Source organism: Coenobita brevimanus, chromosome 44, assembly GCF_032717465.1.
Source record: "Coenobita brevimanus isolate Jiangsu-jjx chromosome 44, ASM3271746v2, whole genome shotgun sequence".
Taxonomy (NCBI): domain Eukaryota; kingdom Metazoa; phylum Arthropoda; class Malacostraca; order Decapoda; family Coenobitidae; genus Coenobita; species Coenobita brevimanus.
This window is the reverse complement of record NC_136997.1, coordinates 50,640-66,111: the sequence shown is the minus strand read 5'-3', so window position 1 is coordinate 66,111 and position 15,472 is coordinate 50,640. Positions and strand designations below refer to the sequence as shown.

Here is a 15,472-nt window from a genome sequence, read left to right as displayed (position 1 = left end):
TCACATCTCCACTGCTCTTATTCCTGACATTTCATTTTCATGCCACACCATAGTCTCACATCCCTATGTTAAAGCTGGCACAAACACTCCCTCATGTAAGCCTCGTGCAGCTGCAACACTCAAGCCTCTGTTTCTTATCAAGGCCTTCATTGCACCAGCTACTTTTCCTCCTTGTGTCAGTCTACTTTCCACTTCTTTTGCACATTTTCCTCTCTTTTCTATCACTGTACCCAGGTATTTGAACTCTCTCACCAATTCCAGTCTCTCTCCATTCACTGTAACATCACACTGGGAGTCACCTTCTCTCTCAGTAACCATCACTTTACTCTTTTCTACATTTACTCTCAAGGCACGACGCTCACAGACATCAGCAAAACTCTGCACCTGCCTACCAAGTTCTTGTTCGGTAATTGCAAGCAGTACTGCATCATCAGCATACAACAAATTTGAGATTTTCCATCTATCACCATTCATTACCAACGTCATCCCTCTCTCCATTACTCGTGTTTTTACTTCTCTCATCACCCCATCCATATATACAGTATACACGCATACTGAACAACCATGGGGACATCACACAACCTTGTCGCACGCCCACACAGATGGTGAACCATTCACATAGATGCCATTAACCCTTACACATGCTTCACTACCATCATAAAAACTCTTGACAGCACCTAGCAGCTTACCATCCACACCGTACATGCGCAAAACCTTCCACGATCTTTTTTTGTCTACTTCGTCGCATGCTTTCTCCAGATCCATGAATGTCATAAACACCTTATGGTCCTTCTCACAAGCCTTCTCCACTATCTGTCTCTGCAAATATTTGATCCACACATCCTCTGCCACTCCTACACCACCCTGTTCATCACCCACTAGGACTTCTGGTATCTCTCATACTTTCTCTGTAATAATTCTTCCGTATACCTTCCCTACCACACTCAGTAAACTTATGCCACGATAATTCTTGCACTCACTTCGCTCACCTTTATTTTTGTACAGGGGTACAATCACAGCCTTTTTCCACTCTGCAGGCACAGTTTCACTCATCCATGCCTTCTTACATATCTCCAACAAGCACTTCATTCCACTCTCTCCACTACACTTAAGCATCTCTGCATACACCTCATCGACCCCAGCTGCTTTCCCTTTTTTAAGCCGCTTCACAGAGCTCTTGTCCTGTGCGAGTGTCACGTCTCCTGGCACTACATTCCTTCTCTGCACACCCCCAAAACCAATCATGTTTACAGCCGCTCTGCTCTCTCTATCCCCATTCATCAGGCTTTCAAAATATTCTTTCCATCTGGTCCTTACTTCATCTCCATGGGTTAATAATCTACCACCTGCATCCTTCACACCATCACATTTCTTTCCGCTTTCACTTCTACATTTCCGCACCTCTTTACAGAATAACTTCCTTTTTTCAGAGTAGTTTTCATTCATTTTTCTTTCTAGATCATCATTTACCTTTTTTTTTTTTTTTTCCACTTCACTAGTCTCTATGTGCTTCCATCTCTCAACATATTCAGTTCTTAATTCAACTGAACCCCTGTCCTGTAACCACTCTAGCCACTTCTTCCTCTTTTCCTCCACTGCTCTTACCCTCCTCATCCCACCATGCCGTACCTTTCTTCTTTGTTGTTACTCTTGCCACACCACACACCACTTTAGCATTCCTAACTAAGCAATCCCTATATGCATTCCACAGGCTGTCCAGATCCATTTCATTCCAGTTCACTGATTCTAACTCCTCCTCTACTTTGGTCCTGTATTCATCTGCCATTTCTTTGATCCTCAGCTTCTCAACTTTCAGTCTTTCTCCCTGACTGCTCCTCTCTCTCCTCGTCCACCTCACTCCTCTCAGCTTGATCTTGCATACCACAACCATGTGATCAGACAGACCTCCACATCGTCCTCTCACGGCCCTCGTATCAGCAACCATTCCCATCATCGACCTCTCTACGAGCACGTAATCAATTAGGCTTCTTTCAACACGATCCCCGTTCCCTCTCTACCATGTATATTTATGTGCATCTTTGTGTTTGAAATACAAGTTACAAATGCACAACCTCCTCTCCTGACATAATAATAATAATAATAATAATAATGTGTTAACACAATAATATTATAAAGGAAAAGCACACGGGAGCCGAATGCTAATCGCCCGCCGGAATATGTTGCTGGCCAAGTTACAAGTTACAAACCAAATGTGAAGAAAATTTGCAAAACTCTACGGCATTCAGTCACCGCATTTCACAAAAAGCCAATCCATATTAAAGAAACTAGACACAAGACTCGGTTCCAGGGAGTCTGACGCACTGATTTTGCCAGCCGAGGACAGGTGGATTTGGTAACACTGCGCGATGCACTCGGGCGGTGCTTGGTGGATTTCCGTTGTGTTTGAACGTGCACCAAATTGACTTTGTATTCCAACCAAGGCACCTCATTGATTTGTTAGATACCGGAATATACAGATACAAATTAAAGCAATGATATCTTTAATGATAAATATGTGCCTTTTAAATTACTAGAGATAAACCTGAACGACACTGACAACAAAACTAAGTAAAGTCGCGACTGGACGCATACGAACACAGTCAGCAACTGTGGCGGGAATTCAGACGTTGATAGCGAGGTGGTTCCGAGGTTCTGTGAAGGCTGGAATGTTTTTCCCACCACTACTACAGTGTCACAGTCTACAGTGTACACCATGCCCTTCATTACCTCATCTACTAATATACAACCTGACCCTAGATACGCTTAGCTTGTCTTCTAATATGATTTGTGTGAGCACACACACACACACACACACACACTGGGGTCAATACATGCTATTCTCAATATATATAATGTACATACACATTTTCATTACCTTCATAGGTAACAGTAGCTTTAAAAATCTGCATTTGTTTGTATTCCCAGTCAGATTCAGTCAAATTATTTCTTACATGATTAAGTTTAATGTTTGATTTTCCCAAACATTTGTGTATCATAAGAGACAGACATACAGACAGACAGACGGACACCCTATCCCTGGCCACCATGCACCCTCTCCTCAAGCATGTATCTTTGTCCCCTCGACAGAGAGCCGGGAAAGTAATGGATTACATCATTATAGAATGAACCGAATTTTTGTTAATGGTGGAAGAAAGGAAAGTAAGATAAAAGCAAACCCCATGAGAAAATAACAGTTGAACTCTGCTGCTATAACAAAACCGCGTACAGTGTGAACGAAATCAAACCTAATGAAATCAATTTAAATCAGTGGCTGACTGTTGTTCGTATGCATCCAGTCGCGACTTTACTTAGTTTTGTTGTCAGTGTCGTTCAGGTTTATCTCTAGTAATTTAAAAGGCACATATTTATCATTAAAGATATCATTGCTTTAATTTGTATCTGTATATTCCGGTATCTAACAAATCAATGAGGTGCCTTGGTTGGAATACAAAGTCAATTTGGTGCACGTTCAAACACAACGGAAATCCACCAAGCACCGCCCGAGTGCATCGCGCAGTGTTACCAAATCCACCTGTCCTCGGCTGGCAAAATCAGTGCGTCAGACTCCCTGGAACCGTTTATAGTTGACCTTTGCCAGTCATTATGGTGACTTTGACCTTGACCCCGAGTGCCCATTTTCTCAAACTCGTCCAAGATTTTGGCCACATCTTGATGATACCCTGAAGGTTTCATGTTGATAGCTCAAGCCGTTCATGAGATGTAATGGTAACACACACACACACACACACACACACACACACACACACACACACACACAGGCTGGCAAAAACATCATCGCTGATAATAACAAAGAAGTAGTGTTATTCAGTAAGGTAAACAGAGTAGTGGAATTAACAGTAGTAGTGGTAACATAGCTGGAGTGAGAACTGTGGTGGTATTGGTAACATTTTTGGTATTAATACCATTTGTGTCAACCAAGTAGTGGTGTTAGTGGCAGTGGTGTCAGCAGAGTCGTGGTGTTGGTAATATTGTTGCCAACAGTGTTATGCTAACAGTACTGGTGTTGACACAGTACCTTTGTCAGTAGTAGTTGTGTTAACAAAATAAGGGTGTTAATAGTAGTGGGGTTAGCAATGTAGTGGTAACCTGTGTTGTTTTACCCCAGGCTGCCAGATGACCCATGTGCCAAAGCAACCCAAGTATATATCCCTGACACTCCAGTCTGGCCAGGAGGGCGGGCACACCACACACCAGGCCCAGCTGGTACACTACCCACCTTCACACAATGTATCCTGGTACCTTAACATTGGTTTCCTTGACCAAAAGGGTAAGCACACAGGAGCCAGATTTGACATATACCACCGACCTGCCGTTAATGCTACTCTTGATGACGTGTATATCGGGTGTGACAAGTACGGCAAGACGGTGACCCATGTAGCTGACCCCTGGACCACCCTCCACGCCTCACTCACTCACTCCCTCACGATCAAGGTCAGTAGGGGCTGGGGTATGTGGTGGAGGGAAGGAGGATCAGGTACGACAGGATGGTGGGGATACAGCCAGGGTGGGGAAAGGGGGGGTTGAGGAGAATGTTTAGGTGGTGGTGGTGGAGGATGGAAGGTTGGGTGTTGGTGGTGAAGATTGGATGGGGGAGGGGGAGAGGGAGGGGGTGGTTGTGTAGGGGGTAAATTACTGGCTGGGAGAGGGTAAGCATTGGGGAGGGGGGAAGAGCGGCGGTGGGGATAGGGTGGGGGTGCAGGTTTATGCTGGTGAAGAGGGTGAGGAATAAATGGTGGTTGGGGTGAGAATAAGGTGGTGGGGGGGTAGGGATAATGGCTGGGGAGAGGGTAAGGTAGTGGTGGGGTAGGGGTAATGGTTGGGGAGGGGGTAAGGTAGTGGTGGGGTAGGGGTAATGGTTGGGGAGGGGGTAAGGTAGTGGTGGGGTAGGGGTAATGGTTGGGGAGGGGGTAAGGTAGTGGTGGGGTAGGGGTAATGGTTGGGGAGGGGTTAAGGTAGTGGTGGGGTAGGGGTAATGGTTGGGGAGGGGGTAAGGTAGTGGTGGGGTAGGGGTAATGGTTGGGGAGGGGGTAAGGTAGTGGTGGGGTAGGGGTAATGGTTGGGGAGGGGGTAAGGTAGTGGTGGGGTAGGGGTAATGGTTGGGGAGGGGGTAAGGTGGTGGGGGGGTAGGGGTAATGGTTGGGGAGGGGGTAAGGTAGTGGTGGGGTAGGGGTAATGGTTGGGGAGGGGGTAAGGTAGTGGTGGGGTAGGGGTAATGGTTGGGGAGGGGGTAAGGTAGTGGTGGGGTAGGGGTAATGGTTGGGGAGGGGGTAAGGTAGTGGTGGGGTAGGGGTAATGGTTGGGGAGGGGGTAAGGTAGTGGTGGGGTAGGGGTAATGGTTGGGGAGGGGGTAAGGTAGTGGTGGGGAAGGGGTAATGTATGGGGAGGTCGTAAGGTAGTGGTGGGGTAGGGGTAATGGTTGGGGAGGGGGTAAGGTAGTGGTGGGGTAGGGGTAATGGTTGGGGAGGGGGTAAGGTAGTGGTGGGGTAGGGGTAATGGTTGGGGAGGGGGTAAGGTAGTGGTGGGGTAGGGGTAATGGTTGGGGAGGGGGTAAGGTAGTGGTGGGGTAGGGGTAATGGTTGGGGAGGGGGTAAGGTAGTGGTGGGGTAGGGGTAATGGTTGGGGAGGGGGTAAGGTAATAAAAGGTATGTTTGTAAAGGCATAAGTGTACAACTGCTAAACATTTGTTCCATTTATTCATGAACTTGTCCTATTTTATCTGTGGTAAAGGCTAAGTTAATGGCAGTGGTTAGGTACAGTGGAAAGCAATGTGGCATCAGTGCTGGCAACGAGTAATATAATGCATGACACTTTTTGATCTAGAAACACTATAGTCACTGCTGTTTGTGTTTAATGTATAAGTGACATTCTAGTTCTGTCGGCTTCGTTGCATCTCATTCTTTGGTCGTCTGCTTACGGTGTTTTACAGTAATTTAGTGTCTCCCTAGTTATTTTTTTCTAATTTATTTTAGTTTCTTTTGCATTCATTTTTCTCTCGTCTGATACTCTTACAACACCTTATTCCCTATTTTAATACACCATAGCTGATGTATTGTAGTGTATTGTATTCTCACTGTTAGTATCATTGTATTCGTCAGTAATCAGCCTAATTCACCCTTCGGTGTGTAATCTGGACATTTTGTAAGCTCCTGGAAGCTGACAGTATTACGGGAAGCTGGTGATGCACTGCTTAGCACATTATTTTAACTGGCAAATGTAAGAGCCTGAGTCTGATTTTTGTGCCAGACACTTGTACAGTGTTTGTTTACCCAGCAGTACAGCTGAGGCCTCCATGTCAAACTGAGTGTTGTGGGTGGTATTGCTGACGCAGACTGGCACTCGGCAAAACTTTGGTGGTCCCTCTGCATGACTGTCATTTACTCGATAAGCATTAACTTAACCACACTTCTTCGTTGATAGAGCACCATTTTAAAGTGTCTGCCATTTACCCATGATCATGAGTGCTTTGATGTTGCAGGTGAGCCCAAAATGGATTGCTCTGTATGAAAAAACCTATGGACAGACGAATGTCGTACACCGGCATAACTGCAGTCAAGATCTGGAAGACTTCCCAGAACTGTGGCTGGGTGCACTATGTGGGGGTGAACATGACTGTGGGTCCTTCAGTTCCTTCTGCAAGGAAGGTTAGACTCAGCAGTCTGTTGAAGACATACACAAAAAACTGTGTTCTATTATTTTCTTGTCATTCTTTATACCCACCATTACTGCATTGTGTTTATGCAATGTTAAAGATTTATCTGACTTTTTGTGCTAAGAAGTTCCATGCTGTGCTGTGTTACTCAGGTATTCAGTAGTTACCAGGTATTATTACTGAATTACCTTGACTATCCATTCATCTGTCCAGCAGTCTATCTATCTCCCCCTCTATATATCACCTTATCTTTTTGTAAACACACACCGGTAAAGAGAAATACAGGTACAGAGAGAAAGAGATGGATGGATGGATGGATGGACAGACAAAGAGGTGGACAGATAGGTTATAACACAGACAGAAGGTTAGACAGACAACAGAAGACTAGAATGATAGATGGACTGACAGACAGAAGGCTAGACAGAGCTAAACAGAAGACTATAAAGATATAGGCTACAGCCAGAAGGCTTGAAAGACAGACAGACAAAGAGGGCTAGAAAGATAGATAAATAGAATGCCAGAAAGAAAGAATGCTAGAAAGACTGAAAGACAAACAGACCAGCTAAATATATAGACAGAAGGCTAGAAAGATAGACAGATAGACAGACAGAGGGCGAGACAAATAGACAGAAGGCTATAAAGATAGCTAGATAGACATACCGAAGGTTAGAAAGATAGATAGACAGACAGACAGAAAGAAGGCTAGAAAGAGATAAACAGACAGAAGGATAGAAAGATAGATAAATAGACAGAAGGACAGAAAGATAGATACGTGGATAGACAGAAGGCTAGAAAGATAGACAGGTAGACAGACAGAAAGAAGGCTAGAAAGATAGATAAACAGACAGAAGGACAGAACGGTAGATAAACAGACATAAGGATAGAAAGACAGATAGACCGACAGGAGGGTAGAAAGATAGACAGAAGAATTGAAAGATAAACAGATAGACAGACAGAAGGGAGGCTAGAAAGATAGATAGATAGACAGACAGAGGGCTAGGAAGACAGACAGATGGACAGACACAAGGCTAGAAAGATACATAGACAGACAGATGGAAAGATACATAGACAGACGGAAGGCTAGAAAGATACATAGACAGACACAAGGCTAGAAAGATACATAGACAGACAGATGGAAAGATACATAGACAGACACAAGGCTAGAAAGATACATAGACAGACACAAGGCTAGAAAGATACATAGACAGACACAAGGCTAGAAAGATACATAGACAGACACAAGGCTGGAAAGATACATAGACAGACACAAGGCTGGAAAGATACATAGACAGACACAAGGCTGGAAAGATACATAGACAGACACAAGGCTAGAAAGATACATAGACAGACACAAGGCTAGAAAGATACATAGACAGACACAAGGCTGGAAAGATACATAGACAGACACAAGGCTAGAAAGATACATAGACAGACACAAGGCTAGAAAGATACATAGACAGACACAAGGCTAGAAAGATACATAGACAGACACAAGGCTAGAAAGATACATAGACAGACACAAGGCTGGAAAGATACATAGACAGACGGAAGGCTGGAAAGATACATAGACAGACACAAGGCTGGAAAGATACATAGACAGACACAAGGCTGGAAAGATACATAGACAGACACAAGGCTGGAAAGATACATAGACAGACACAAGGCTAGAAAGATACATAGACAGACACAAGGCTAGAAAGATACATAGACAGACACAAGGCTAGAAAGATACATAGACGGACACAAGGCTAGAAAGATACATAGACAGACACAAGGCTAGAAAGATACATAGACAGACACAAGGCTAGAAAGATACATAGACAGACACAAGGCTGGAAAGATACATAGACAGACGGAAGGCTGGAAAGATACATAGACAGACACAAGGCTGGAAAGATACATAGACAGACACAAGGCTGGAAAGATACATAGACAGACACAAGGCTGGAAAGATACATAGACAGACGGAAGGCTGGAAAGATACATAGACAGACGGAAGGCTGGAAAGATACATAGACAGACACAAGGCTAGAAAGATACATAGACAGACGGAAGGCTGGAAAGATACATAGACAGACGGAAGGCTAGATAGACAGACAGGTAGACAGAAAGAAAGAAGGCTAGAAAGATAGATAAATAGAAAGGATAGAAAGGTAGATAAATAGATATAAGGATGGAAAGATAGATAGATAGACAGACAGAAGGCTTGAAAGGATGATACAGTAGATGGACAGACAGAAGGTTAAAAAGATAGATAGACAGAAGGTTAAAAAGATAGATAGACAGAAGGCCAGAAGGACAGACAGATAGCAAGACAGAAAGGTGGATGGATAAACAGAAAGGTAGATAGACAGAAAGACAGAATGAAAGACAGAAAGATAGACAGATAGAAAGACAGATAGAGAGACAGAAAGACATAGGGCTACAAAGCTAGATAGATAAGTAGGTAGATAGACAGCGTGGCCTGTGACTGGAGACTCATGGTGACAGCAGTGTGTGGGTCAGTGGTGTGTGCAATAGTGGTGTGTGCAATAGTGGTGTGTGCAATAGTGGTGTGTGCAATGGTGCTGTGTGCAATAGTGGTGTGTGCAATAGTGGTGTGTGCAATAGTGGTGTGTGCAATAGTGGTGTGTGCAATGGTGCTGTGTGCAATAGTGGTGTGTGCAATAGTGGTGTGTGCAATAGTGGTGTGTGCAATAGTGGTGTGTACAATAGTGGTGTGTGCAATAGTGGTGTGTGCAATAGTGCTCCACCACTGTCACATCTTACCTCTGATATTCTATGCCATCAAATCGTCCAAACAAGCCGTGAACAACGCGGTGTGTTCAGTTCCCTGTGATATTTGGCCATACTTACCTAGAGGTACAGGTACCAGCATAGCCACATTGTACAGCCCCAGGCAGGGTACAAAGCCCTGCCTGTGTGTTCACGTGTGGTACTGCTGGTTTGTTCCATGTGCCGCTTCCTGAACACTTAGCCTGAATAATTTAATATACATTGTTATCCCTTTATTCATGACACATGCAAATGTTTATAGCACTTTCTACGCAGTGGCTGTCAACTGCCAATGCCCACCCTTCCTATACCCACTACCTTAATACCCCTCCCCTACCATCCCCCTTATGCCCTCTGCCCCCACCAGTCCCTCCACTGTACCCCATACCCCTCCCCCCCCTCCCCTACCATCCCCCTTATGCCCTCTGCCCCCACCAGTCCCTTCACTGTACCCCATACCCCTCCCCCCTCCCCTACCATCCCCCTTATGCCCTCTGCCCCCACCAGTCCCTCCACTGTACCCCATACCCCTCCCCCCTCCCCTACCATCCCCCTTATGCCTTCTGCCCCCACCAGTCCCTTCACTGTACCCCATACCCCTCCCCCCTCCCCTACCATCCCCCTTATGCCCTCTGCCCCCACCAGTCCCCCCACTGTACCCCATACCCCCCTCCCTCCCCTACCATCCCCCTTATGCCCTCTGCCCCCACCAGTCCCTCCACTGTACCCCATACCCCCTCCCTCCCTCCCCCCTCCCCTACCATCCCCCTTATGCCCTCTGCCCCCACCAGTACCACCACTGTACCCCATACCCCCCTCCCTCCCTCCCCTACCATCCCCCTTATGCCCTCTGCCCCCACCAGTCCCTCCACTGTACCCCATACCCCCCTCCCTCCCTCCCTCCTCCCCTACCATCCCCCTTATGCCCTCTACCCCCACCAGTCCCTCCACTGTACCCCATACCCCTCCTCCCTCCCTCCCCATCTCCCGGCTACAACTATCTCCTGAATCATCTCCCCTACCCCCTCCCGGCCACCACTACCCCCTCCCCACAGTTCAACCCGTCAGGTGGAAACGAGCCAGTGCCTGTGTGTGTGTGTGTGTGTGTGTGTGTGTGTGTGTGTGTGTGTGTGTGTGTGTGTGTGTGTTTTGTCAGAAGGTGTACCTTCAGAGTATAATAGAAGCCGTGCTGCAGGAATGACCAAACAATGGTACTAGAATTTATTTATAAATCTATTAATATTACAGAACCATGGGTGCTGATATGGAACGCCACCAGAAGGTATTTATAAATCTATTAATATTACAGAACCATGGGTGCTGATATGGAACGCCACCAGAAGGTATTTATAAATCTATTAATATTACAGAACCATCGGTGCTGATATGGAACGCCACCGCTGTTGCCATCAACTCTGACAAGACATTGCCACAGCTGGTGGCTAGGATGGTAATAAGCCAGATTGGCCTGGCAGCCGTCTTGGGCTACCTTATCTACCGGCTTTGGCTGAACACCTTCAACATTAACATGTTTTACTACCTGACCCCACCACACCGGCACCACCCACACCAGCCCTAACACCACCTGACCCACCACACCAGCCCTAACACCACCTGACCCCACCACACCAGCCCTAACACCACCTGACCCCACCACACCAGCCCTAACACCACCTGACCCCACCACACCAGCCCTAACACCACCTGACCCCACCACACCAGCCCTAACACCACCTGACCCACCACACCAGCCCTAACACCAGCTCATGATATAAAGACACACTAGATCAGTACATTTTATAATAGAGTAATGGACAGACAAAACAGGAAGAAATGTTGGGCATAAATAATGGAAGGTGAGGTGCTTGAAGAGACGGCTGGAGTAAGATTGAAATATATGGGAATATTGTTATGACCGTGGCAGAGTGACACGTGGAATTAATGAAGCATTACACAAGAAGCATAACTGTTGTGTTGTCAAAGGTGGCATGCTTGGTTTGTATAGGTCCAAGCACACACACAAAAAAGGTTTTGAAGGTGACATGTTTTGGTGACGTGACCCTTTTATTGTGCATGATGGCGGCGCAGGCATAAGGAGTGGTTGGCTTAGGCTTTTTTTTTTTTTTTTATGCAAGGAAGAAGGATCCAAAGGCCAGGAGCTTGCATATTATTCCCTCAAAGAAAGAAAATAACAGTGCCAAATTCAAGATTCGTTCATTTCGAGATGCCCGGACACACTGCGTTTGAAAGGCTGGAGGTCATAGGCAGTAGGAAATGCAGACAGAGGAAGACGGTTCCCGAATTAACAGAGCTGGTGGGAAATTAAGAGCATGTCAAAGCAGCCTACTAAGGATTTCAGGGGCAGTGTCCAACTGTTTTTTTTAAATAACGTCTCAACAAAGCGTCGGACAAGGATTTAACTTTGGCAGTGCATGTTTGAGACCCCGACCTAATTTGTAAATTTATGCTTTTGTACCAAATGTGTATGATTAAGGCATTTATAAGAGTAAATGTAGGGTAAACTTAGCTAAAATCGTCAGAGGCATGTAGCGAGGCTAGCTTCGGTCACGATACAAGCCCCGCCCACAATTCGGAACGTGACGTCGGTGTGACGTAGTAGTAATCACCGACGCAAGTGGCATTTCTATCTTTCTAACCCCCCCCCACATACTGTACTTTCTCTCTCTCTCTCTCTCTCTCACACACACACACACACACACACACACACACACACACACACCGAAGTAATATTTCACCCCTACTACAGATTCAGTATGGTCCTTATATGAGAAGAACGTTTGAGAAAAAAAAGGTGCCGGCTCAGGCAGTGATTACTACTCTTCAGAAGTGAATAAGTCATATTGACGTCACAATATGTGTAAGAGGCCGATGCATATACTATGTACTAATAGGGAGTCTGGAGGGATGTACAGTCACTCTAAAAATCAGCCGCAGCTCAGAAATATGAGTAACCCTGAGGCATTGAATCTGAAGCAGCTTACATAAAGACAGAACTGCCACTTGCGTCGGTGATTACTACTACGTCACACCGACGTCACGTTCCGAATTGTGGGCGGGGCTTGTATCGTGACCGAAGCTAGCCTCGCTACATGCCTCTGACGATTTTAGCTAAGTTTACCCTACATTTACTCTTATAAATGCCTTAATCATACACATTTGGTACAAAAGCATAAATTTACAAATTAGGTCGGGGTCTCAAACATGCACTGCCAAAGTTAAATCCTTGTGCGACGCTTTGTTGAGACGTTATTTAAAAAAAACAGTTGGACACTGCCCCTGAAATCCTTAGTAAGTAACTTGACTCTGTGCATGGTGTGTTGTATGACAGATGGAAGGACAGTAAATAATGACATTTTATTATATAACTTTTGTCAGTCGAGCAGGGCAGTACTCCCGAGGTGGATGGAAAGCTGATGACAGGGAGTGCTGGAGCTCCCGTTTCATCAGCCCTCAGGACTAGTTCCTGACCATCCCCCTTTGCTGAACTTTTTCAGTGTCTCAGTTACACAGACAGTAGGCCAGCATGCTCTCCAGTACAAATTTCTCTAACTATCTTCACCACACTACATGCACAGTACACACTACACTTCATTCATTCATTCATTGCCAGACGCCATGTATCCCACACGGGGTGGCCAAGGGCTTGGAGTTAATTGTTTTACAGGGAGGGGCACTAATCCTCCACCAACCCCACTTGACATGTAGGGATGCCAACAGCATCTGGTGTTCCCAGGCGGTCACCCATCCAAGTACTAACCAGACCCAACGTTGCTTAACTTCGCTGATCGCACGGGAAGCGGTGTACTCAACGTGGTATGGCCGTTGGCTACACTTCCTATTCAAAATTAACCAAAAATGGCGTCAATTCACCCAGCCTCGGAGTCCCCAGGGGGGGGGACCATAAATGCCCCCGCCATCTGCCCCTCTCCCGGTGACGACTCGAGGTGCCTAGAACCACGGTCTGACTCTCTTCTTCTTCATCTCTGCAACATTCGCGGTCTTTCATCTAACTTTCGCTCTGTTGAGCACCACCTCTCCTCCTCTAAACCTCACCTTCTTTTTCTAACGGAGACTCAGCTGTCTGAGGCAACTGACAGCAAACCCTTTTCTGTATCCTCCTACTTTCTCTATACTCATTTCAAAGCCAAAGGTGGCTGTTGTGTATACATACGCAACGACTTATCTTGCTCTCGTGTTCCTGACCTTGATTCTTCTGAATTCTCCACACTCTGGCTTCGGCTTTCCTGTCATTCTCTGACTAAATATATCTGTGCTGTTTACTTATCCCCTAATTCTACTGACTATCAAAAATTCTTCGATTATCTTACTTCTACGATGGAACACATTCTGTCCATTTCTCCTTTCTCTGAAATCTCCATTCTTGGAGATTTCAATGTTCACCACCACCTTTGGCTCTCCTCTCCTTTCACGGATCCACCTGGTGAACAAGCCTACATCTTTTCTATCCTTAATGACCTAGAGCAGCTTGTACAGCACCCTACCCGTATCCCTGACCGCCTTGGAGAGAGCTCCAACATACTTGACCTCTTCCTCACAACTAATCCTTCTGCTTACTCTGTTAATCTTTTCTCTCCGTTGGGCTCCTCCGATCACAACCTTATTACCTTAACCTGTCCTATCATTCCGGTACGGCCTGTGGACCCTCCAGGGAAACGTCGTCTGTGGCATTTTGGAGCAGCGGACTGGGAGGCCCTCAGGCAGTACTTCTTTGATTTTCCCTGGAATGATTATTGCTTCCATGGCCGGTAGCCATCTGAGTGTGCCTTGCGCATTACGGAGGTTATTCTCTCGGGCATGGAAGCATACATTCCTTTCTCATATCCTTTGACTAACGCAAGAAAGCCTTGGTTTAATCACGCTTGTTCTAATGCTGTCCGCAACAAGGAGAAGGCCTACAAAAGGTACCGGAGCCAACCCACCCCTGAATCACATAATCTTTATGTTTCTGCCCGGAATCGTGCTAAGTCTGTTCTTCGCTCTACTAAAAATAATTTCATCCATACTAAATGCTCTCAACTCTCCAACTCGAATTCTTCCCGCTCCTTCTGGCACCTTGCCAAAAATCTTTCTAACAACTTTACCTCATCATCCTTCCCTCCTCTTTTCTACTCTGATGGTTCTGTAGCTATTTCTTCTATTGATAAAGCAGATCTCTTCGCACAGACTTTCTCCTCCAATTCCACCTTAGACGATTCCGGTGCTGTTCCTCCATCACTTCCCCCCTCTGACTTCCTTATGGCTGACATTAAAATTTCTTCAGTTGATGTATTTTCTGCCATCACTGACCTCAGTACTAACAAGGCATATGGGCCTGATGGGGTTCCTCCTGTTGTTCTCAAGAACTGTGCTTCAGTGCTTACACCCTGCCTAGGCAAACTATTTCGCCTTTGTCTGTCAACTTGTACCTTTCCTTCTTGCTGGAAGTTTGCTCTCATTCAGCCAGTCCCAAAGAAGGGTGACCACTCCCAACCCTCCAACTATCGTCCAATTGCTTTAACGTCCTGTATTTCAAAAGTTTTCGAGTCAATTCTTAATAGAAAAATTATAAGGCATCATTCCTATCACAACCTTCTTTCCGATCGTCAGTATGGGTTCCGTCAGGGACGCTCCACTGGCGATCTCGTCACCTACCTTTCAGACTCCTGGTCATCCTCCTTTCGGGACTTTGGCGAAAGCTTTGCCATTGCACTTGACATCTCAAAGGCTTTCGATCGAGTCTGGCATAAATCTTTAATTTCCAAACTGCCCTCCTACGGTTTCTATCCTTCTATCTGTGCCTTCATCGCTAGCTTCCTTTCTGGTCGTTCTATTGCCGCTGTTGTAGACGGCCATCGTTCTTCTCCTAGATCTATTAACAGTGGTGTTCCTCAGGGCTCTGTCCTATCACCTACTCTCTTCCTTTTATTCATCAATGATCTTCTAAGCTGTACATCTAACCCTATCCACTCATACGCTGATGACTCCACCCTTCACCTTTCCATTCGG

General features: G+C 45.8%; 1 non-coding gene across 1 annotated transcript; it reads right to left on the bottom strand.

Moving 5' to 3' along the window:
- Positions 1-13,174: 13,174 nt before the first annotated feature.
- LOC145398274 (5S ribosomal RNA) lies at positions 13,175-13,293 on the bottom strand. The gene has a single exon (XR_013897109.1). It is a non-coding gene; the product is annotated as a 5S ribosomal RNA (ribosomal RNA).
- Between the last annotated feature and the right edge of the window lie 2,179 nt (positions 13,294-15,472).